Source organism: Panthera onca, chromosome D4 (assembly GCF_046562875.1).
Source record: "Panthera onca isolate mPanOnc1 chromosome D4, mPanOnc1 haplotype 2, whole genome shotgun sequence".
In the NCBI taxonomy this organism is placed as follows: domain Eukaryota; kingdom Metazoa; phylum Chordata; class Mammalia; order Carnivora; family Felidae; genus Panthera; species Panthera onca.
The window spans coordinates 69,832,683-69,856,261 of record NC_138351.1 but is presented as its reverse complement, the minus strand read 5'-3'; the positions used below and the strand labels follow the sequence as shown (position 1 = coordinate 69,856,261).

The 23,579-nt window shown below is 41.5% G+C and overlaps 1 protein-coding gene and 1 long non-coding RNA gene across 3 annotated transcripts in view; one reads left to right on the top strand and one right to left on the bottom strand.

Annotated features, from left to right (window-relative positions):
- The window catches only part of LOC132663107 (uncharacterized), a 514,936-nt gene that overhangs the window by 176,330 nt on the left and 315,027 nt on the right, over positions 1–23,579 (top strand). The gene's annotated exons all lie outside the window — the stretch shown is intronic.
- LOC132663106 (uncharacterized) lies at positions 890–23,240 on the bottom strand. Of its 2 annotated transcripts, XR_009602899.3 has the most exons (4): positions 22,840–23,240; positions 7,251–7,436; positions 2,505–2,546; positions 890–989 (listed from the first exon to the last, which is right to left on the bottom strand). It is a non-coding gene; the product is annotated as an uncharacterized LOC132663106 (long non-coding RNA). The 2 variants fall into 2 exon arrangements; XR_009602898.3 differs by lacking the exon at positions 7,251–7,436 and having other exon boundaries at positions 22,840–23,234.

Below are 23,579 nucleotides of genomic sequence, written 5' to 3'. Positions count from 1 at the left end.
CTGAGCATCTGAACTGATCCAATAACAGATCTATTTTCTCCTGTCTCCCACAGCAGCAGGAAGTTTCAGGCAGATTATGTGTGGTTACTGTTAAGCCAGACCCCTGGATTACTGAGAATAAGAGAGATTCATGTCTCCTATGAGAGGAAACACAGAAAAAAAATGGCCATTTACCTGCCTTTAGACCCTAACACGTCATAGAGGTGAAATACAGAAGCTCTCCTGAAAGAGGGTTTTGGAAAAAGAAAGTAGACTGGTAACTGTGTTTAGAGATAGCTCTAGAATTTTGGAGGATGTACAGCAACCTGTAAAAAAGAACTTCTATGAAGGGAGTGGTCCTGGGTCCATAGGGAGGGGAGCAATGAATAATTCACACCCATCCTGCTCTGTTTGCAAGCATGTGCCTGACTCTGTCCCAAGCCAGAATCTCCCTTCAGTGTTCTGTGGCGTGTGTGTGTTGAGACATAAATCCATTATATTTGCACCAGAGAGGCGGTCAGAGTCATCCTAGGTCTGCTGCTGTTAGATGTGGAACTGGCAGGAGGACCCATTGGAGACTGATGGACTGTATTCAGAAAGCTGCAGCTGTACAGCCAGAGGAGTGAGCGTGTGAAGTTAATAAAACCCGTATTCCCCAAAGGTGAAGCTTGAGTGACTTTGTTCTGCTCTGACACCTACCTGTCATCAGAGGCAGGAACTCTGATGGATCTGGGAGGCTCCCTCCCCTGGGTCAAGCAGCATGCTCTGGTTTCATACAGGGTGGTACCAAAGGTGGCCATAGTGCTAGAAGGTAAGAGGCCCATGTGATGGTGATAGCAAGAATGTCGGATAGGAATATGGCTGGCCTCCGTGACTAACTGACATTTTAGGCAGTTTATTTAACTTCCTATAGTCTCAGTTTATTCCTCTGTAAAATTGAATACAAGATCTCAATGGCTCCTTGTAGCTCCAAAATGCACATTGTTCAGGCAGTCGTTTTCATAAAGCACCTGCAAATTTTGGAACAAATGGACTCATCAGGACCCAAAATCACATAAACAAAGTCGTATTACTAGATGGGAGTTTGTTTTTAAAGTACTCTGATTTTGACAAATCTTAAAAAAAAAAAAATAGTGCTTTGGTTTTAGGATAATATTCAAGTGGTATAATAGGGAAATAAATCATTCCTTTTTTAAAAGCTAAGTTTTTAATAGGGCAAATTATTGGCACTTAATTTCTAATTAGAGTGCTTACTCATATAATGACATTTGGAAGTTGTTTATGTAGTAGACATTCTCTGGGTTTGGAAAGACAAATGAAGAAGTTAGAAGAGTACACACATGTACATATAAGCTAATTATTTTAACACATCAGCTATTATTGGTCTGGAATACAGGAAGGGGACAAAGCCCTGTCACCTTTAGGGAAAAGATCAGCTGAGCTTCCTTTTTATCATCACTAAAAACTGAGGATTTCATTCTAGTATTTAAAATATAGGTCATGAAAGCAGTTTGTATTTTACCTGTAATGCTAATAAAAATAAGTTAACAGAACAGTCATTGTGGCATGAAAATGCCATCTTCTTATGAATTTATCATTAATAATTAAATAACAACATTAAGAATTACATTAATTTAATCAAGGTGAGTGCTTCTTGTCAATATAAATCTTCTAAATATTTCCTTCATTCCCGCAAACTGATTTGTCAGTGAGTGAGAATGCCTTTTAAAATAATCTCCTCCAGGGGTACTCTGGACCAGGCAGTAAAGCATGTGACTCTTGATCTTGGAGTCATAAGTTCAAGCCCCGCTTTGCGGGTAGTTTACTTAAAAAAGAAAAATCACAAAGCCTCATTCCAAATCTATGTACTCTGTACCACCCCATGGTGGCTACACCAAGAGGGGTTTAAAAAAAAAAATTCTCCCAGAGGTATCTCTACTGTGAGTTTCAAGTCCATGTTTTCAAAGCAGTGCTTTTCCTGTCGTATTAGCACAGATCAGGCTCACCTCTGCAGTTTCCTCCTGGTCACTGGGATGGCCACTCAGTCACTCACGCTCATCATTTCCCAGACACCCCTAACACTTCCCTTTCCTTTTGCCAAATTAAACTGGCTCTGCTCAAATGCACCCTCTCCTTGCTGTTTGCACTGCTATTGCCCTGCATTGGGCTCTCCTTAACATTGCTTAGTTGAATCTCTTGCCACTTACAGGTTGAACTTCCTAAAGAATAAGTCTGGTCATCCTACTGTGTTCAGCATCTTCAACAATTGTCCAGCGATGTGGAGTAAAATCCATATTCCTCAATTTGTGAACTCTAGGGCCTCTGTGATCTGATTCCCCCTAGATTGCCAATCAACTCTCCAGTATATTCCCTAATGACTTCTGAGACACAGCTCCATTGATTGCCCTGGTCACTTTTTTTCCACTTTGGACTGTGGCCATGCTGTCATCTCTACCTAGATTGATTATTTATTCATTAATTTATTCATTTTTTAATTTATTAATTTATTATTATTATTTTTTTACCTATTAAGAATCTTCTGGCTCTTCAACTCCTGAGTGTCCAGTCTGTAAAACAGAAACCACAGCTGGTAGTTAAATGCAGGATATTTAACCTGGGGAATGAGTCAAAAACCCATTGGGCAGAGCTGAAAAGCCCAACAGAGGATGGCGAGACAATTATGAGATGAGCCACCACGGGAAGCTGCTGCACTGCTATTGCCAGGGCTGGAGGAACAGCAGGAGGAGGTGGTCCTAGAGATAAGGAGTGGGGGCCACCCAGTGGATGCTGAAGCATGACAGAGATTCAGCCACAGCCATTGATGCTACCTTAAGCATAGAGAGACACAGAAATACTTGGCCTTCTGCCTTCCTCCAGTCTCCTGCCTGAGTCTCTCACTGACTGAATCTAGCTAGTTGGCAAAGGAGCCTGGGAAATGTAGTTTTCAGGGATCAACCCTCCGGTGATAAAATGCAGAGCAGGGAAGAGAGTGAGGAATGAATCGCAGAGCAAAGAGACAAATAAATAGCAGAGGTCCCCTCTGTGAAATCATTCCTCTTTTATTGGAATTACACTGAGCTCTAATCTCTCCTTTGTGCTGCCTGAACCTGACAGTCTCTAGTATTAACTTGCTGTATAAGAGATTTACTTCTTTTGCATGTGCTTAGCTGTGCCACCAGATTGGAAGTGAGTTGAAGGCAAGGACTCTGTTTTATTAACCGTTGCAACCCCAGAACTCTGTACACTCTTTGGAGTTTTGTAGGAACTCAGGAATGTTCCAGACTGAATTAGACAGGAAACAGCAAGAAAGATCCAGGGATGATTGGTTAAGGAATATCCCATGCTCTGAGGAAAGAGATATGAGAAAAAGCAAGAAGAGTCAAAGAACTCGTAAGAGCAGAGTAGAAATGAGTAGTAAAGAACCGGTAATCACCTCAATCTCACGGCTTATGAGAATATCACAATGGTCTAGAATATCAGTCTCTTTACATTTCAGTTTTTCTCTGAGTGGAATCCTTTGGTATGACATCCACACTGGGAGATTCTGTGCAAGTCTGCAAAACGCTACATGTAATTATGCTCTGTAGCACTCTTCATGGCTTGTCCAGAGGAGGAAGCACTTATTAACTCTTCTTAATTACTAAAGGACAGTCTGTAGAGGGGAATTGAAGGCAGAGAAGGAAGTGTGTGTCACCTCTATGAGCTTTCATAGGAATGAGTCAAGTTGGGCTTCTTATGCCTTTTATAGGTTAAGGATAAGCTCAGATCTAAACTGCGAACTTTGGTCTAGCTATCCCTTCTCTGAGTCAGCAACTTGTCTGCTTTACATATATGTTTCCTGTTTTATAAAATGAAAGGATCAAGGAAAAATAGACTTGTGTTTTTAAGAAAAGAACCTCTTTTTTCTAATTATAAAATTAACACATTTGCTGTATCGTATTTGCAGAATGCAGAAAACTATATAAAGTACATAGAAAAGTTCCACCATCAATGATAATCACTGTAAATAATTTGGAATATATACCTCCAGTCTTATTTTCTCTTTAAAAATGGAGTCATAGTCTATATGTGGTGTCATAAACTACTTTTTTATTTAAAATTATACACATTTTTATGTTTCAATAAATATGAACCAATACTTTTTAAAAGGCTGCATTGTATTCTATAATTTATTTATTTAATTCCTGATTGTTGGATATTTTGACTGCCAACATTTCTGTATACTATGTTATGTGTTGTGTTAGTTTTTTATTGCTGCAGTAACAAATTGCCACAAACTGACTGACTTAAAACAACACAAGTTTATTCTCTGACAGTTCTAGAAACCATAAATTCAAAATCAGTTTCACTGGGCTAAAGTCAAGGTATTGATGGAGCTGGTTCCTTTTGGAAGTTCATATATATATAATTTATTGTCAAATTGGTTTCCATACAACACCCAGTGCTCATCCCAACAGGTGCCCTCCTCAATGCCCATCACCCACTTTCCCCTCCCTCCCACCCCCCATCAACCCTCAGTTTGTTCTCAGTATTTAAGAGTCTCTTATGGTTTGCCTCCCTCCCTCTCTGTAACTCCCCCCCATCCCCTCCCCCATGGTCTTCTGTTAAGTTTCTCAGGCTCCTAGAGAAGAATCTTTTTCCTTCCCTTTTCCGGTTTTGAGAAGCTGTCCATATTCCTTGCCTTATGGCCCCTTCCTTCCTCCATCTCCCGAGTGCATCAGTACAGTTACTGCTTCTGTTATCACATGGCCTTCCCTCTGCCCCTGACTCCTCTAGCCTCCCTATGATGAGGACTATTGTGATTATATCAGGCCCACTGGGATGATTCAGAATACTCTCCCTCTCCCAAGATCTTTAACTTAATCACATGTGCAGAGTCCCTTTTTTAAAAATCGAAGGTAACATTCAGTGGTTCCAGGGATGAGGCATCTTTGGGAACCATCATTCAGACTACCTCACTGCTATAAACAGTACTGTAGGAACTTTTCAGACCTATCCCAGATCTGTAATTTTATGATGCGTCTTTATGAGGGACAACTGAAATTATTGTAGCCTCAGAAAGATTTACGAGATCAAGTAGAATAGTAAACAGGAAAACTGAGAGTCAGGACACGGGGGTGGCCCTGGATCTACCACTGACTTGCTGTCTGTATTGGGGATCATTTGGCCTTTTTTCTGCTGTAAGTAACATCCTTGGTGCCTTCATCTGTAAGGTGAAGGAATTGGACATGCCTTTCAAACTGCATTTTCCATGATTCTTTGAATTAAAGCACTGCAAATTGTATAAATTAAAAACAACAAAGGTGTGTTAATAAAAAAGATTGATGGAGTATCCTTGGGCTAGATGTACCTTTTTCATAAAGCACGTAAGCATGTTTTAATCATTATAAGTCTTAGAAGAAAGCATCACCTCAACCTTAATTAATTAACCATTTATTAAGCATGCACTGTGTACAAGATGTTTTATATAAATCATCAGTAAAAATCTTATAAGTTAAGGACACTCTGCATACTTTTCAGGCTGTTTAAGTAATCTGTTCAAGGCTCCACATTAACAGAATTGTCATATCCATTTGGATGCACGTATAGGCTCTTTCCCTTAGATCCCGCTTCCTGTGTGCAAACTGTATAGAATTAATTGCAGCAGTGGTATTAAATCATCTACTTGACATTTCTAGAATAATTGGTAACACCCCATCATTAGGTCTGGGCATTTTTGATTCAGTGCAGCAGTTAGTTCTTTGTGAACCTGCCCAGCAGGGCAGAAGAGCACTCTATTTCTCTCGAAAGCAACTTTTCCTGCCCTAGACTGTGCAGAGGAACTGAGGGAAATTTCTTCATTCCCTTTGGCTCCTTTTACTGGTACTCGTGGTCAGGATGTGCACGTGCTACAGTTACGTGGCCAGCCATTCGCCAAGTTCCCTTGCCTTATGGAAACCAGATGGAAGCTGGAGTCGAAGTTCTCTGCCACAGAAGTGAGGCTGGGCTGCTCTCTGGATGGAATCTCTGAATTCAGGAGGCATAATCCTCCGTCCTCCGCCTCTCCCTGCCCCACTGTGCCTTCCAAAAACCAAGAGTCAATTTCAGAGATACAGCCTTTCTCTGTGTGTTGCCCAGATACTTTTCTTTTTTTAATTTGTAATTGCAACTTTGTTTGTAGCAAAAGCTCTATTTGGTTGTCATAAATTGTAACCAAGAGGAATAATATCCACAAAGCAGTCAGTACTAGCATATGCTTTGAATAGCCTAGACTGATAATATGAGGTCTTGCACAACTTTGCTAACCTCAACTGGCATTTTGGGAGAATTCAACAAAGGCACAGTAAAACAAACAAGTAAAAAACAAAAACAAAAACAAACAAAAAAACAGGGAGAGTAGGGAGGGGAAATTTCAAAAGTGTTCCTCACTAGTGAAATTCAACAAGGTTAATTATGAGCTTTATTTAGGAGTTTTCAGGGAATCTCATTTTAAGAGTAGGAGAGGTCTTAAAGCTCACACAGTTAATTTCATCTAGCTCTTCCGTATTGGAAGAGCCTAGAAAAGCCCAGTTGTAGTTCTGTTGTGAAATATGATTGTCATAAAAATTCCTGTTTGCTAGTCACTAATTTTTGTAGCAGAAGGAGTGATGATAATTATAAAAGTAAAGCAATTGGTGGAATGTAAGTTACGAAGGGTTGAGAATTTCAGTGAAATAGGCAGCCACGCGTTACATGCTTTAGGGAAAGTCCAGTGCTGGGGTAAGAGCACAGCATATGAGTCAGAAAGACACTGGACTTTCTTACTTATTGGCTGTGTGGCCTTGGGTAAGGTATTTAATAGTCTCTCTGAGTTTGCATTTTGGCATAAGGAGCAAAGTTAGAATGAGTTTAAAATGTGATGTAGCCCAGTGCTGGGCATGTGGTATGTGCTTAGGGATTGGTAGCTTCTACATTTGTTGTACTTGTTCCCTAAATTCTCTGTGTACCTATGTCTGTGTACCTATGTGTACCTTGAGGTAAGCTTGAAGTAGAGGACTACAGGGAAATTTATCTTTGGACCTAACCCCTGTCTTCCACCTAGAGCCCCTGCCCTTTTCCAGAAGGTCATGATCCTCTCTGGAGGAGTCTCAGTATGGTGAAAATTGGAGTAAGATAGGCTTGAGCACAATCCCTGAGCTGTGCATCCCGAGACAAATCACTTAGAAGAGGGCCAGGCACACCATAGATGCTAAATAAATCTTAGTTGAGTAAATGAAGAAGGAAATGAATTGCACTTTTCTACACCTTTTTACCTGATGTATTTTTGTCTTTACTCATTCTTCAAGGCTTCATTTGTATTACTCTTCTGGAGACTTCCACCAAAACAGGGACAGACCTGTATTATAGCACTGGTCACAGGCTGTCCACCTCAGTGACAGATAAATAAGCTTCTCAATGGCAGGACTGTGACTTTGCAGTCTCTCAATGTAGCATGGCTTCTGCAAATTGATTGTCAAAGAAATAAATTAAATGAAAATGAAATGGGGGGGGCATCTGGGTGGCTTAGTTGGTTAAGTGTCCAACTCTTGATTTTGGCTTAGGTCATTATCTCACGGTTCGTAAGTTTGAGCCCTGTGTTGGGCTCTGTGCTGACAGTGCGGAGCTTGCTTAGAATTCTCTCTCCCTCTCTCCCTGTTCCTACCCAACTCGTGCTCTCTCTCTGAAAATAAATAAATAAACTTCAAAAAAAAAAAAAAGAAAGAAAGAAACAAGATGGGTAATGGTAAAATGAAAAAAAAATGTAAATGAAAAACATCCTAAAGAGAGAATCCCAACTTCTGCCGCCACACCCCCTCACTTCTGGGCTTCTTCTGTGGTTCCCATACTCGGGTCCTTTAAGAGAATTAGTTGCATATTGCTTACATCCTGCTCACTGTACAGTCACAGTAGTTTACTGCCAGTTCTTACGCTTATCTTGTCAGGAAGGTGACCCAGAATATTTCCCAAGTAGAAGCAGAAATCCATTGCCAAGGTGTGTCGCAGAGCTTTGCAGCATCCAAGACAGATTGACTGATTAGGCAAACATGATTTTGGTGGAGCATTTTTAAGACGTTGGACCACTAAGAAATTCTGTGTCACTCAGCAGATTCAGAGCTTGATATACTCCAACCCAAATGATTCTTTCCTCTTAATTTCTTTTCAAGGAAGTATCTAGCTTTCAGTCAACTCAAAAACCCATCTCCTCTCTTTCTTCCTCTGAACATTATATCCATTATCAGATTCCATTATTTCTGTTTTGTTAACTGATAGGGATTTGCAGTCTTGTTCCAGTACTTACTAAGTTTTTCAGGCTAAGTCATTTGTATTCTCTGAGTTTTTTCATAAATGGGAGGGTGACCGAGTCTGCCTTCCTCCCACAGTGGTTGCCAGAATGAGATCTGATCACAGAAGGGAAACAGCTCTGGCACCTGTAAAACACTGGCCCTGTTAGTTGCCACTGTTTCTATGATGACCCTCTAGAGTGACCAACCGAATTTGCCACGGGCGATCCTGCTTTAGCACTGCAAGTTCCACGTCCTGGGAAAACACTCAACTCTGTGAAAACCAGAACATTCTCCCCCTTATCTCTGTTTCCCTTGCCTCCTTCCTGGTTCAGTTCCTTCCTACTGTGCATTTGTGCTTTTCCAGGATGTCTCAGGTCTGTCTCCACCCAACTCCACCCACCTGTTACCACTGGCAAGATTTCTCTGAAGTGCCATGTAGATAGAGTTACTTCTGTACAGTAAAGCAAAGGAACTGCCCCACAGGAAGAGAGAAAAGGAGGGAGACAACACATGCATGATCAAAAGGATGATGGATGTTCTCCCTGGCAGCTGGTGGGGAGTCCCAGAGGTGCTGCAGCGGGCTGACAAGTTCCTATCTGGACTTCTGGCGTGTGGCTGGCTCAAGCCCTCTGACCTCACACTCTGTTTCACATGATCCCTAACTTTGTGGGACATTATAGGGAACAAAGGCTTTAAGGTCATTCTGGTTTGGATTCCTGGCAGAGCCGCTTCATAGTTGGCAAAGCCCGTGGAAAGAGAAAATGTGATGCCCCAGCTGTGAAAGTCTGTCTCCCCTCCCCATAGGATCATGGTCCCAATGGCTGATGGGCAGCCCCTAAGGGACTGCAATCTCTGTGCAGGGACATTGTCAGTAACTGGATGGGACTGAGTAAGGGGGCCCCACTGAGTTGCTTGCTGGACGGAATATGGCACTGCCAGCCCATGGCAAGAACAACCACTGCCTTGCCCCATCTAGAGATGCTTGACATTAACTGTCCCCATGGCCACAGGCCTTTACTGGGGTAGAGGGCAAGGGCAGAAGACAGAGCTCTTTCTGCCAATAAGACCCAACTGCTGTCCTGGGTGGAAGGCCCAGTGTAGTAGGCGGGGAGGGAAAGGTTGGGCAGCCGAGAGTCAGAATCAGGGATTAGGAGGCCTAGAACCCATCCAGACAGGCAGGGAAGTGGTGGGAGAGGAGAGTGTACCCTGAGTTGGGGGCTCTAAGTTCCTAGAATGTGCGCCATTGTCCTATGAGGCTTCACTTATAAACTCAAATTCAGAGATAAAATTATTAAAAGATGAATTATTCATAATAATGATAATAAAATATGACTTGAAATGATCGTTTCAAGATGGCGACAACTGGGGCCTTTTGAGCAGCAGGCCCTGTGCAACTGCGTCCACGACACCAGCTGGTTGCAGGTCTAGTTCACCTACCCCGTTACTTAGAGCAAGTCACATCTCCTTTCTGACCTCAGTCTCCTCACTTGTGAAATGGGCCACCATGAGAGGTAGATGGTATTTCACTACAGCATGTAGAATAGAAACTCAATATGCATTGGTTTCCTTTCCTTTCCCATTGGCATACAGTTTAATAATGATTTCTAGCTGACTTTGTTCAGACTGAGTTCACTGAGAGGGCGGTTCTCTTTGGGACAAGAACAAGGTCTAGTGCAGTTGCAGAATCCTCAGAGCCAAGCACTGCAGCACATAGTATGTATACAACAGCACATAGTGTGTCCACGGAAATTGGGTTAATGAGTGAGCAACTTTATTTCATCTATTTTAATATAGATCTTTTCCTTTTTTATTTTTCTAAGAAAAGCTTACTTAATTTGTTATCTATTACTTCATCTTGTCCTGTTATCCTTGAGTTGTACAAGGGAGTTCAGGAAGCCCTAGCTGAGGATACTGTAATACAGTATAAATTAAAATAAAGTGTATAAGTTGTAGAATGGAGCAGGCCCTCCAAAATAAAAAGCACTAGAAAATTATAAAGAGAAAAACTAGTTTATGTGACTCTAAACTATAGGAAATTTAACTATATGATCTATTTGTTAGATGTAATAACATATGAGAAGAAAGAAGACCAGACGGAGGTTTACCAAAATTGCCACAGTAGTCATCTCTAGAAATGAGAATTGGAGTTTATTTTTCTTTTCTTAACACTTACTAAATTTTCCAGATTTTGTGTAGCTAATATGTATAATAATGGTATATCATTTACATTATTTTTCCAATATAGAAAGCATCCCTTAAGGCCTAGGATAAATAATATTTCTTCCATACAACAATCATGTTCTTTTTCCATCTTTGCTAACTTTATATACACCACAACCCCGTAAGGTGAATATTCTTATTATCCTCATTTTGCAGATGAAAATACTAACGTTTGGGGAGCCTGGGTAGCTCGGTTGGTTAAGCGACCCACTCTTGATTTTGGCTCCAGTCATGATCTCACGGTCATGAGACTGAGCCCTGCGTTGAGCCCCATGTCAGGCTCTGCACTGGGCATGGAACCTACCTGAAATTCTTTCCTTCCCTCTCCCTCTGCTCCTCCCCTGCTTTCATGCATGTTCTCTCTCTCTCTCTCTCTCTCTCTCTCTCTCTCTCTCTGTGTGTCAAGTAAAAATAATAACAAACTTAAAAAAAGAAAACACTAATGTTAAATGACAGTAAAAACTTGAGCAGGGTCACATTGCTAGGAATGGCAGGTCCAGGGTCCTTACCCACTACACTCCCTTCCAAGTGCCTTGTACCTTGCTTAGTACACTCTGCTCTGCTGTTTAGCTATCCCTCATTTTAGACTGGAAGTGATGTGTGTTTACTAACTGTGGTTTGCCTGTCCTTGGATTCCCCACAGAACCTCACAGGCAGGGTTCAATAGGAACCAAGTACTGGTCGAATGAATGCTTGACAACGAACGAAGGTAGATGCCACCCAATATGCCAGTGAGATTTGTGGCCAGTACCAACTCTGCTTTTTACTGCAGCCACCTCCTGGGAAGACTCAGATCATCTGCTACAGTTCTGACTGTGGCTGCCAGCATCTCAAAGCAAAAGTAGTTATATACTTTTAAAAGTACTTTTTAATACCAAAGCAACAGATATTAAACTGGAGGCTATGCGCCCCAAAGTCAAGGTTGTTCTCTTTTGTTTTGACCCAGTCTGCTCCAAAATGGATTGACAAGTGCTTTTAATTCATTGGTTCCAGAGGCATTGTGACAGGTCTTAATAATTTAGGTGTTGTTGGATTGTGAAAGGAGAGATTATATTTACAAACAATAATTTACGGTCTTAAGTCAATGGCCTTGAAAAGCCCTTATAGCTTTCAGGAGGTGTTTATAGGGCAGAACAAGGGCTTGTTTGAATCTACAAGTTACAGGAGTAAGATTCCAGTACATTCTAACCAGACAGTTCTTTTTATGGACTTCTGCAATTTGTGCTAAGCTGTCCTCATTGGATAAGCCACAATTTTGGCATCTTTGGCCTAAAAACTGAACATAGCGCAAAACGGTGTTGCATCAGATATTTTAGAAATTTTGGTGCATTGTGTTTTTTAGGATGAAAGGATTTCTTTCCTCTCTCTCCTCCCTCGGCTATTTCTCTTTTAAAAGTTTAAAACTGACTCCCGTGGATTCTTTGTATTCTCCCAAGAAATCTAGCTAATCACATGAAAGGTATCTATTGATGTTAATGTCTTATTGTAGAGAAAAACAACATGGAATAGGAAAATAATTTTTGGTCTTCTTGAGAACAAATTTGAGGCTGCACATGTTGAGTTTCAGAATATTGATTTGTGTTTGCATGGAGTGACTGCCACTTACCGGTTGTAGCGGACAATTCACCACCTGGCCACAGCTGATCAGACCAGGGATAGATGCTTAATCCAATCAGATTCTCTACCCTGAAATGTTTGAATTGTAACTAAGAGATTAATTTCAGTCTGGGATATTTGTTTGAATTTGGGTAAAGAACTGTTAGGAGCTTGAGAGAGGCAGAGAAAGCTAGTCAGCAGGGAGAGAAGAATAAAGGAGACACAAAGAAAGAGTGATAGCATGAGAGAGGCTGTGTCTAAAGTCCTCCAGTCTGCTCCCAAAATATGACTTTGAATTTAATGGAATATTTTTTCACCTGCCTGCAAATTCTCAGTCTTCATCAAGCTGCTTCAGATTGGTTTCTGACACTTGCAAACTGGAGAACCTTGTGTATATGTCTATCACCACCCTAATCACTTTGTTTTAACCCAGTCTGTGGGTCACTTTTCCCCATTAAATTGAAAATTTCTCAAATTCACAGACCTATTTCTTCCTATGCCCCACACTTAGCATATGTCTGGCACAGAAAGAAGTTGAGTGACTATTCAATGAATGGATGAGGGAATAGAGATGATGCCCTGTCAGCTTCATTCATTGAGGAGACCTTCATATTAGAACAGTATACATAGGTGCCAGTAATTTTTAGAAGGTAGGTTCACACACACACACACACACACACACACACACACACACACCCAGGATTCTGGGAAACCACTGTGGCAATAAGAAGAGGAAATCATTTGTCAACTGCAAAGTAGATTTTAGAGAGGTAAATGTAGTAAATTGGGATGCATATCTAGAAGGGTTGTTTCTTGAAAGGGAATAGAACAGAATAGAACAGAGAAATTGGCTTGGAGGTAGATGAAATAGGAATGACCTAAGGCCTAAATTGAGAAGACTTTATTTCCCAGAACTACCTCTGAGAGGACTCCCGCATCCTCTGCATTTGGTATGTGACATCGATAAGTCCTCCGACACCCAAGGGGGTGCCCTGTGCACGGGGAGAGTTCCATACGTTCACGTGTTTCCCTTGGGAGAGATGGAAGGTAGTCAGGAGCTGATTACCATGCCCAGGCACACTCATGTGAGTCTGCCAAACTTAATAGCTAAAGAGGCCTTGACATGTTTCCATTTCTGATTCTGCCCTTATAAAATGTGTTGCTAATTAAAATAACTGCCAGCTCAGACTCCTGCAAGGAAACCCATCCACGTGCTCAGAGTCTGTTGTTTTCCATGTTTCTAGCTCTGGTTAAATAAATAAAAACTACAAAACCAGCAGCAGAACCCAACTATCTGGGACAACTTAAGGGGGACCCTGCCTCATATGTAAGTAATTAGGCAATGCATTAATTCAATCTTCTCTGCACTAGAGAAGGAAAGGGTTAAGTAGCAGATTATGCTACTTCTACACAGTGCTATAGGCATGTTTGATTTGGCAAGTAGAAAAAGAAGCACAAAAACACATGTCCTGACAAAGTCAAGAATTATCAAATCGAATTCAATACACTTACCAAATTGAATTTGGAGTGTGTGTCTTTCTTCTTCGTTTGAGACATGGTTTGTGCAATCGCTTAAAAATTCATATCTACTCATTTCACTCCTTGCCATATCTCCTTCATTGGCTTTCCATTATATTTTGCATAAAGTTTAAGCTCCTTTATATGACTAGAAGACTCACATCTCATGTACCTTCCTAGCTTCTGGTCTCATCGTTCACTCTTTAGCCACACTAAGCTACTTGCAGTGCCCTGAAAGTGCTATATTCTCGCCTTTCTCCATGCCTTTGCATATGCTGTTCCATCTGTCTAGAATGCCCACCCTCTCTATTCTTATTCCTCTGGCCAACTCATAAAGAGTTGTACTACCTAGGTCAGGAGTCTGCTTATTTAGGAAGTCTCCTCTGTTATCTCCACTTCCCACTTCCCCTACAGCAAATCTGTAGAGTTATTGCCTTTGGGCTTTCCTAGCTCTTGCTCTATCCTTTACTATTACACCTGCCCCCTGGTAGTTGACATGAATGAAGAAGGAATGTTCTGCTCTGCAGTATGTTTACGGCCCAAATGTTAGGGCACCCAAGACCCTAATGTTGTAGAATCCTGATCGATAAAGGAGGGTTTGCAAAGCTGACACTGTATGGAGGACTGAGGACCAAAACCACTAACCAGTCTTAGAAATGATATGTGAGTAGAAGCATGAAACAACTTCATTCATTCATTCATTCATTCATTCTTCATTCATACTTTGAGCTATTTTTTATTAAGCACCTACCTTGTGCTAGATCTATACAGAGTGCTGGGGATTATAGGTGGTTCCTTATAGATAGGCACTTAACAGGTTAGTTAGAAAGACATATGTACAAACATGCATGCAATTATATATAAGCAGTAATTTAATCACAAACTTGATTAGACCTACAAATTAAAAGCAAGGCATTAAATGAAGACTGTAATAGGGAGATCTAACCCAATCTGAAAGTCCAAGAAAGCACCCTGGAAAAAGTGCTATTCAAGGTGAAATAGTCAGGATGTCTGTGCTATAAAGCAGAGTAGGAGGCAGAGGATACCAGACAAGAGGAACAGCATGTGGATAGGCTCAGAAGTAGGAGAGAGATGGATGTGTTCAAGGAAGAAGGCAAGACAAATGGAGGTAGAACGATGTAACGAAAAGGCATAGAGAAAGAGAGGAGCCTGGAGAAGTAGATGGGATACATCATGCAGAGCCTTGTCAGACAAGGCAAGACTCTTGAGTCTTACTCTAAGTGTAAACTACTGAGAGGGTTTAAGCCTCTTTTCGATCCAACTCACAATGTTAAGATTATTTTGGCAGCAGTGTGGCAAATGGATTGGAAAGGGGTACGTGTGGAGGAGAGTAGACCAATTGGGAGGTTGCTGCAGTATTTTCAGGAGAGATGGTGGCTCACCGTAAGGCATTTGGAGGAATGATGTGGAAGAGTGCATGGAATCAGGAGATACTGAAGAACTACCATCAGTGGCCTTGGGATTGATTAGCTGTCAGGGTTGAGGCAGAATGAGTGCTAAACACTGGACACAAATAGGTTCATTCAATGAACAAATAGCTATTAACTGCCTATTATGTGCCAGATCAGCTCATTGAGCTCCTTACACATATCTCTGACTGCCTTCTCTCAAACGCTGTAACACAAGTCTGTTTGTAACAGAGCATTAAAAAGTTTACTTTAATGCCTAATTGACTGTAATATAAGCTTTCAAAAGAAAGTTTCCCACTAAGCATTTATCAGCTCATATGTTGAGCTGGTCACAACTCATCGTCTTATTCCCACCCACTGCCATTGAAGACAGTTCTCTTTCCATGAGCATTTCTTGTAGGCTTGCATCTGGGCCCTGTCATATAGTCCTAGTTGTCTGCTTACGATATTTTGAGAATCTGTCCCTCAGCCCCTCCCTCTCTGACTTGCTTGGGCAGGTAACACATTGAATTCCACCTCAATCTCTTACTAATTGCATTATGTTAGGTACATTACTAATCTCCCTAACTTTAGAGTTCTCCTCCCTAAGTAGGGTCAGTTAAATTGATGTCAGTATCACTAATATCTTTATGATAAATTGGGTTAAGTGTGCTTCCTAGTGTGATTTAATATGAAGTAAAGAGACTCACCTATGATGTATTCTTGCCACAGACTTTTAACTAGAATATAACTAAACCTATAGATGCAACTTCCAGCTTACTAGAAGGAATAGGACATAGGAATGTCAATAGGACAAAAAGAATAGACATCATGAGGAAACAACACAGCAAGAGAACAAGTCCTGAAAGTGGACAGTCTACATAACAACTGGCCTGGCTTCTTCACTGGGCCAAGGAAATGGGGATTGTTCTGTATTTTCAAAAGATTTAAGAGAAGGGGCATAATAACTAAATGCAGTACATTGTCTTTGATTGGGACAAGCTTGAAGGTCCAACTCGGAAAATTTGGAATGTAATTGGGAAAATTTGGGTATGAAAATTGTAGTAGATGATGTTACAGAGTTACTGTGGTTTTTTTCTGTTAATTTTATTAGGTATTTGAAGGAACTTGTTCTCATCATTTAGAAATGCAAAGTCAAGTATTTAAGGGAGAAATATCCTGATATCTGTGTTTTGCTTTGGAAATTGTGTATGTGTACATACATGTGCATACACACATGAACTAAAATGTAGTGAAATGTTATTGCTATGTAAGTCCAGGTGATTTATAGGTGTTTATTGCACTTTTTCTCTCTACTTTTCTATACTTAATAATAAAAAGTGAAATAGAATCATAACTATATCACAATGTTATGATGACGAGGGACAATGTGTCTCAAAAGACCTCATTTGTCTTAAATGCCATTAAGTAAATGAGTATTCTCTTTCACAATTTTCTTCCAGTCAGTGCATCGGAACCTCACTCAAATCCAGAATCGCATTGCATGCCCCAGCCATGCCTCAGCAGAGCTTACTCAGAAATCACTAGAACCCCATGGAGGGTAATAGGGATGTGAGCTGGCAGACTGGCATCATGCTTGGTGGGATAAACTCTTTCAATTTCTGGCCCGTTCACTACCATACACAAAAATGCCACAGTCCTTTTCCCACTTGAAAAGCAAAACTCAGATAACATATTCATGTTTGCAAGTACACACTTGTTAAAGAGTAGAAAGATCTTTGCCAAGCTGGCCACATGGTCTTTACATACAAGGTGTGATACTGGCCTCAACACAGTTCTAAAACTCACATTTATGAGGGAGTTTTACTGGACTCCTAGTCACAAGCCATTTGTCTGACCTCCTCTGTTTCTCCCAGGTCTGCGCTAGATACGGAAGAGTGATGTGTGTGCAACACGTGGTGGGGGTGGGAAAGCCTGCCTGAGGACGGAGTCGGGAGGCATCGGCTTGCCATGGCCTGTGGATGCACAGTACACAGACATATCCTACTTTGCTCTCGCTGCTCTGACAAGTAGAGATAGCACCTCCTTTCACCCCCAAAAGTGTCCCGCTTCAATGATAAATTATTCACTCCTCCCAAATATACACCCTGTTTCTCTCCTGGGTCCTATGAACTGGCCCTCGACCCATTCCTAGTCAGTCCCTGTCCTGCCACCCCTCTCCGCACTGTCACCTCCACCCTGCAGTGAGCCGTCTGTGTCAGTCTACTTGAAGGTACACCCGTGAGCAATGCTCTCTCTCACCTTTACAGGTGTGCACTTGGCTGACAGTCTGCCAAGGATGCCCTCACATCCTTCCCTACCCTTACCTTTCTCTGCCTGGCCAACTCCTTCCCTTCTCAGAGGCTTGAGTTCAAAGTCATCTGCTCCAGGAAACTTCCTAGACTCTGTAGAGAGGCGTTGCATCTTTCTGCTGTGTTTCTCCCAGGGCCAGGGCAAAGGTACTAAGGACGTGCGTTGGGTGCAAAAGTTAAACAGGCTTCCATTATCAGGGTGGTATTAGTGCTGACTCTGCATATCCCGGGGTCCTGACAGCGAGTGGCTCCTTCAGTTTTGCCCCATAGGTGCCTCGCTTGCCTCACCCCTGTCCTGACCCTGGATTCAACATTTCCTACAACCCGTCATCATGATTACACTGTAGAATTTTATTTGTTGGTCTGTCTTCCTGGTTGGAATGTGAACGCCTTTAGCTGAGGGGTCATGTCTTATTCCTTCCTAACCTCAGTCCGTAGCACTGTGCCCGGCACACAGGAAGCGTTTCTAAATGATGAAGAAGTCAAATGTGGGAAGCGCATGTGGAATTAGAGACTTCTCAAACTATCGGGGACCAATTGGCATCTGCTAGAGAGCTAGGGGAGGATTCAGAGATGGAAAAATTGGATAACATGTAAAATTTGTCATTTGAAATATTCCTGGTAGCCATATATTAGCAAACTGCTTAACAATACTATCTGCCCTCTAGGGAAACCTGAAGAAAGTTGCCTAGGTACAAGGTCTGAAACATCAGCAAAGCTTTGAGTAGGATGAAATTAGATTAAATCAAACTAAAACCGTGTTTCTTCCAAATAAGGAACCTCCCTTAATCTCCTCCATCCTTCACTCTATTCACATAGTGTGTCCCTGGTACCAGTTCAGAAGGAATGGCCTGGGCTGGACTTTAGGAAGCCTCTTTCATGAGTCCATCGCTGTGCCATGCCCCTCACAGAGTTTATAGTATTTAATCACCACAATGATCAGTGAGACAAGAGCTCATGTCCCTGCTCTATGGAAGGGAAAAGTGAGAGATGGGTTACCTTTCCTGAAGCCACACAGCTAGCAGATGGATAAAGAAGAATACCTCCTGTGTTCAGGGCAATTAAAACTTGTCATGCTTGCTATAGCCCTATTCCCTAACCCACACAACAGTGGTCACTGATTAAAAATATAAATAGGTTAATGGAACGCTTACATTTATTCATGGAAATATTTGAGCACCTACCGTGTACTGTACTGTGGGTGTAAAATCCATGTAGGAAAACTTTGTTGGGGTTGGGGGGAAGGGAAGAGAGGGAAGATAGATACTAAACAAGTCATAGGTGGATTTAGAAAAGTAAACATAGTCTTATAGAATGTTCTTCAGGAAAGAAGGCATAAAAATTGAAGTAGTGTGTTTGCAATAAGGCCAAAAGCTGTAAGACCAAAGAACCCCAACCACAAAACTGTCCTCTCAAACTTCTGCAAAGACAAACACCTTCTGTGCGTCATGTAACTAACCACAAGTCAGGTGTTTAGTTGTGGGTGAAGGCAGAGAAGGAGACAATCGTGCAGGGAATTTTTAGGACAAGTATCTGGTGATTGTTTTTTGGTGCACTTTTTGGAGTGGGGGCAAGAAGCATACTTTTGGGGATCAGGAGCTAAAATCTCAACTTCATTTTTATAGTGTAAACAGAGGCTGAACCTTCACCGAGCAGACCCACTGAGGCATGACTTCAAGCCCCACAATTTGGCCTGTTTGATTTATGTGTTTCCTGGACAAACTACTGTTGTGTGGGAGCCCTGTGAAAACTTCAAAAAGGTCATTAAGGCTGAAAGGCTTCTTAATTCATTTTCAAATTACTCACTCCTCCTTTCCAAAAGCCAGCGACAGGAGAGCTCAAGTGATCTCAGTCAAGTTTTCCCAACTGAAGCTTTACTTTCTATGACAGAGTTACAAATACTTTCGGCTCCATTTTGCATACATTCTAGAGAGCTTCTTGGCAGGGTCTGCACAGTGTGTTTTCATATTCTTTGGATCTCATCTTTGTAGCATGGCCTCATGAAAAACATCACATTCCAAGTGTGACTGGGAAGCTTCATTCACCACAGAGTTTGCCAATAACATGTGGGGAGTGTATTGTCCCTCCGGCCAGCTCATCATATCCAAACAAAATGTGTTCTCTTCGATTTCAGCTGACTCATTTCCATAAGATACAAGTTGATGCTATTTACTAGATACCCAAAGACCCAATTTGAGAATCTAAACTGTGGTAGAATTAAATATACAACAGTTTTTAACTCATTATATATCATTAGAATCTTAGCAGGAGACTAATGGCACACTCCAAGGGTTTAGCTGAATATAATTTTGTGAAGAGAGTATTTATGAGGCATGGGCACCATGAAGGGAATACGCAAGGCATGGTGTATTCCAGGAGTTGTCAACATCAGGAAGGACTTACTGCCCCAGGCGGAAAGGGATGGGAGGTAGGCTTTGGACTCTAGACCCCTCGAAGAGGAGTGGACCAACACAGGCCCCATAGCTGTTGGAATTCAGCGTGACTCAGGAAAGCAAGGCTGGGTAGAAACAGGAGAAGAGATGCCTGACCTCTCTCTCCTTGCACCCTCTAATCTCCTGCTGGTGCTGCCCATTTGCCAAGCCCAGGGAGTACTCATCAATGAGGTCAGCCTGCTGGGAGTCCATGATAGAGAAGGGCAGAGACTTGTTTGGGGTCTCTATGTACCCCAAATCTGAAATACCAACCCATTTCTGATTTTACTCTGAGAGACAGAGTGGCATAACTGAATGAACAGAGGTTTTCATGTAAGGAAGATCAAGACCCAAATTCCACCTACTAATGGTCATATCTTGGGGTCTTTTCTGGAGAAAACCTGTTGGACTGCTTCACGTGAGTTCTAACTTACCCTCTCTGAATTTCAGTGTCTTCCTCCAGCAAAATGGAAATAATAGCTTCCTACTTACCTACCTGCTTGAATTGTTGTGAATATTAAACAAGTTGCCCAAGGAGAAGAGCCTGACATAATGTTTGACACTTAGAACGTATTTGGCATTTGTTGATTTCCTCCAATTAGTTATCCCTTATACGGTGAGATGCCTGCCCTGTGGAGGTGGGAGAACCAGTCTGACCATTTATTTCTTTTTTACTGGGAGTCCCCTGTTGACTCATAGCTGGAAAGGTGGGTGGGACTTGTTTAAAAACTTGTTTACTGGGGTCCCCTTATCAGTAAAGAACTGACCGTTTTCCTAGTGTCACTTTTTAAAGAAAACCTGTCTGGACATCTTTAGGAAAACTCCGATTTTATTTCTCCACAGGGGCATTGGTGCTTAGGGAGCTGGTCCCTGCATTGCTGTATGAGTTTTCACCATTTCTTTGGCAACTTTCATTCCACATTCATAGGCTAATGCTCAAAAAGTTTGTCCTTCCTCCTGTTGTGCGTTAGCTGTTGACAAGACATTGGCTGCTTTTGCAAGAACTTGGTCAATTCAGTTCCTGATAGTAGGGCCATTTCCTTCCTACTTGAAGTCACTAGGGAGGTTTCTGTTTGCTGTATGTTGTTATTTGCTCATTTGGGAACAGGTGGGAATGTTTGGTTCATTGTGAATTTTGGCTGGACCCTTGGAAAGCTTACTGGTGATTGAAAAATAAAAAGCCACAGTAGTCATTCACTTACTGTTCATTGGTTCAAACTAGGAGTTATGTACTGGGCATAATCCCTAATTCTCATAACCACCATGGAAGGTAGTATCTTATTTTCATTTGAGGAAACGGAGGCTCATCAGATTAGATGGGGGGTGGGGGGGGAGCATGTCCAGCTTCTAAGAGGTAGAACTAGAGATCATGGCTCTATCTGAATCAAAGCACAGAACTCTGTTTATCTTTAAGAGGGTTACAGAGAATCAACTGCAATATTTTCATCCAGCTGTGGCCATTTAAAAATAAAAATCACAAGGCTGCGAGTTTCTTCATGACAAGGCATAAGTTTTATTCACCTCTCTCTTCTCACTGCTGACCACTGCCCCTACCATAAATTGGGTGCCTGATTAATGTTGGTTGAATGAAAAAATGATTGACTGAATGAATCTTCTATACAAAGATATTTTTGTCTATGTGTAGCATTTTTTCTAATGCATATTTATATTTCATTTGACAGTGTTTGCAAATTGCATAATATTCCCCTTCAGTATAACTTGCAGTGTGGAAATGCTTCCATATGCTGGATGTTTCCCCTCATTTGACTGAGGGAGAAAAAAAGCTAAGAGAAACATCACATAGTGGGTAAGCATCCATATAAACACGAATTGTAGAATATACTGCTCACGAATGGTGTATTTTGGCAGGGTAATTTTGCAAAAAGATTGAAGTAGACATTCAATTTGGATTGATATAGGTGATAAAATGTTCTTGTGCAGCTAACTATAGTTTTATATTAATTCATTATGTTGTAAGAGGTATAGAGTAGGGGAGAAGAGCATGGGTCCTGGAGCAGCTGACAGTATACGTATCCAGCCTCCATTAGTTAATAGCTATGTGACTTGGGCAGCTTAGTAAATCTATGTCTTAGTTTAACTCCTTCACAAAATAGGGATAGGAATACTACCTCCCTCATGAGATGATTAAGAGCATTAAGTGAGTTAATACAAGAGGAGTTCTTAAATTTGTGCCTGATTCAGTGGCAAGGCTCAATAAATGTTATTATCCCCAGTGCATGGAGTCTAGTTCAGAAAAGTTCTCTTTTTTGTCTCTATCCCCATTATCCCTACCTTATTTTAGGAAGTCATCAAGTTTTGCCTGACTTACTTTACTATCTAGCTCATCCTTCACATTGTCAGTGGAGTGAATCCTTGAAGACTCGCATTAAACCAGGCCCCTTACCTTCTCCAAACAATGCCACTATTCCTAATCAACTTCAGGACTAAGTACAATCCCCTAGCATTACAGTCAGGGTCCTTCATAAACTCAATCCTTTCTCCTCTTTTGGTCTCATCTCTTGTCACTCCCACATGTATGCTATACTACAAATACCAACAAATGCCCAAAGTGGAAAAGTTATACTGGCTGGATGGATAAGTAATACTTCAGTAAGAGGAATGAGCAGGTAATTTTGCTGATGGGCTCATGGAAGCCTTCAAAGAAAAGATATTTAAGTTGTATCTTGAAGAATAAGTTGATATTGGCCAAGGAAGGTAGGGCAGTACATGATTAGGTGGATTATCTAGATCGAGTGAAGGATTTGTGCCCTGAAACAGAAAAACAAGGTGTATTCATGGCTTGAGAACTTGTCTAATGCTGAGAGGGATGAATTGAGGGATGCTTCAATGTGGGATTGAAGGAAAAGGGAGTGTGAAAAAGAGCCCTTATATCTGGCATGAATGCCTGAATGGAATAGTGTGATGTTGTTAATGAAGGTGAGGAAAATACAAGAAAAATGTATGGTGTGTGTGTGTGTGTGTGTGTGTGTGTGTGTGTGTGTATAAGTATCTGGTCTGTTTTGTACACATGTGTACAAAAGCCATTTGGGAATATTTAATATTAAGCTCCTGATCTTGTCCCCAGTCTTACCTTCAGACTTGTATCCTGGCAAATTTCCCCTTCTTAGCAAATGGCAGCTCTGTTCTTTAGAGTCCTCCATGATTCCTCTCTCTTAAATCCTATTTTTGATCCTTCAGCAAATTCAGTTTTCCTTTTCTTCAAAATATATCCAGCAATTGATCGTTTCTTACCATATTTGTGGCTACCGCTCCCTTCAAAGTCACCATCATCTTTTATGGGATTATTGAACATTGTCATTTTTTTTTCAGAGACAGTAGGGAGGAAGGGGCAGAGGGAGAGAGAGAGGGAGAGGGAGAGGGAGAGGGAGAGGGAGAGGGAGAGAGAGAGAGAGAGAGAGAGAGAGAGAGAATCTTAAGCAGGTTCCACACTGATTGTGGCTCCAATGCAGAGCTCAGTCTCACGACTGTGAGATCATAACCTGAGCTGAAATCAAGAGTTGGACACTTAACCAATGAAGCCACTCAGGCACCCCTAGGATTATTGAAATAGTCCCCTAAACTGTCAGAGTCAGAGTGGTCCTCTCTCTTTTTTTTTTTTTTTTTTACTTTAAGTTCATTTAAAGTAAAGGTTTTTACTTTAAGTTTATTTATTTATTTTGAGAGAGAGACAGAGAGACAACCAGGGGTGGGGCAGAGAGAGAGAGAGAGAGAGAGAGAGAGAGAGAGAGAATCCCAAGCAGGCTCCATACTGTCAGCATATAACCCAATGTGGGGCTGAAACCCACCAACCATGAGATCATGACTTGAGCT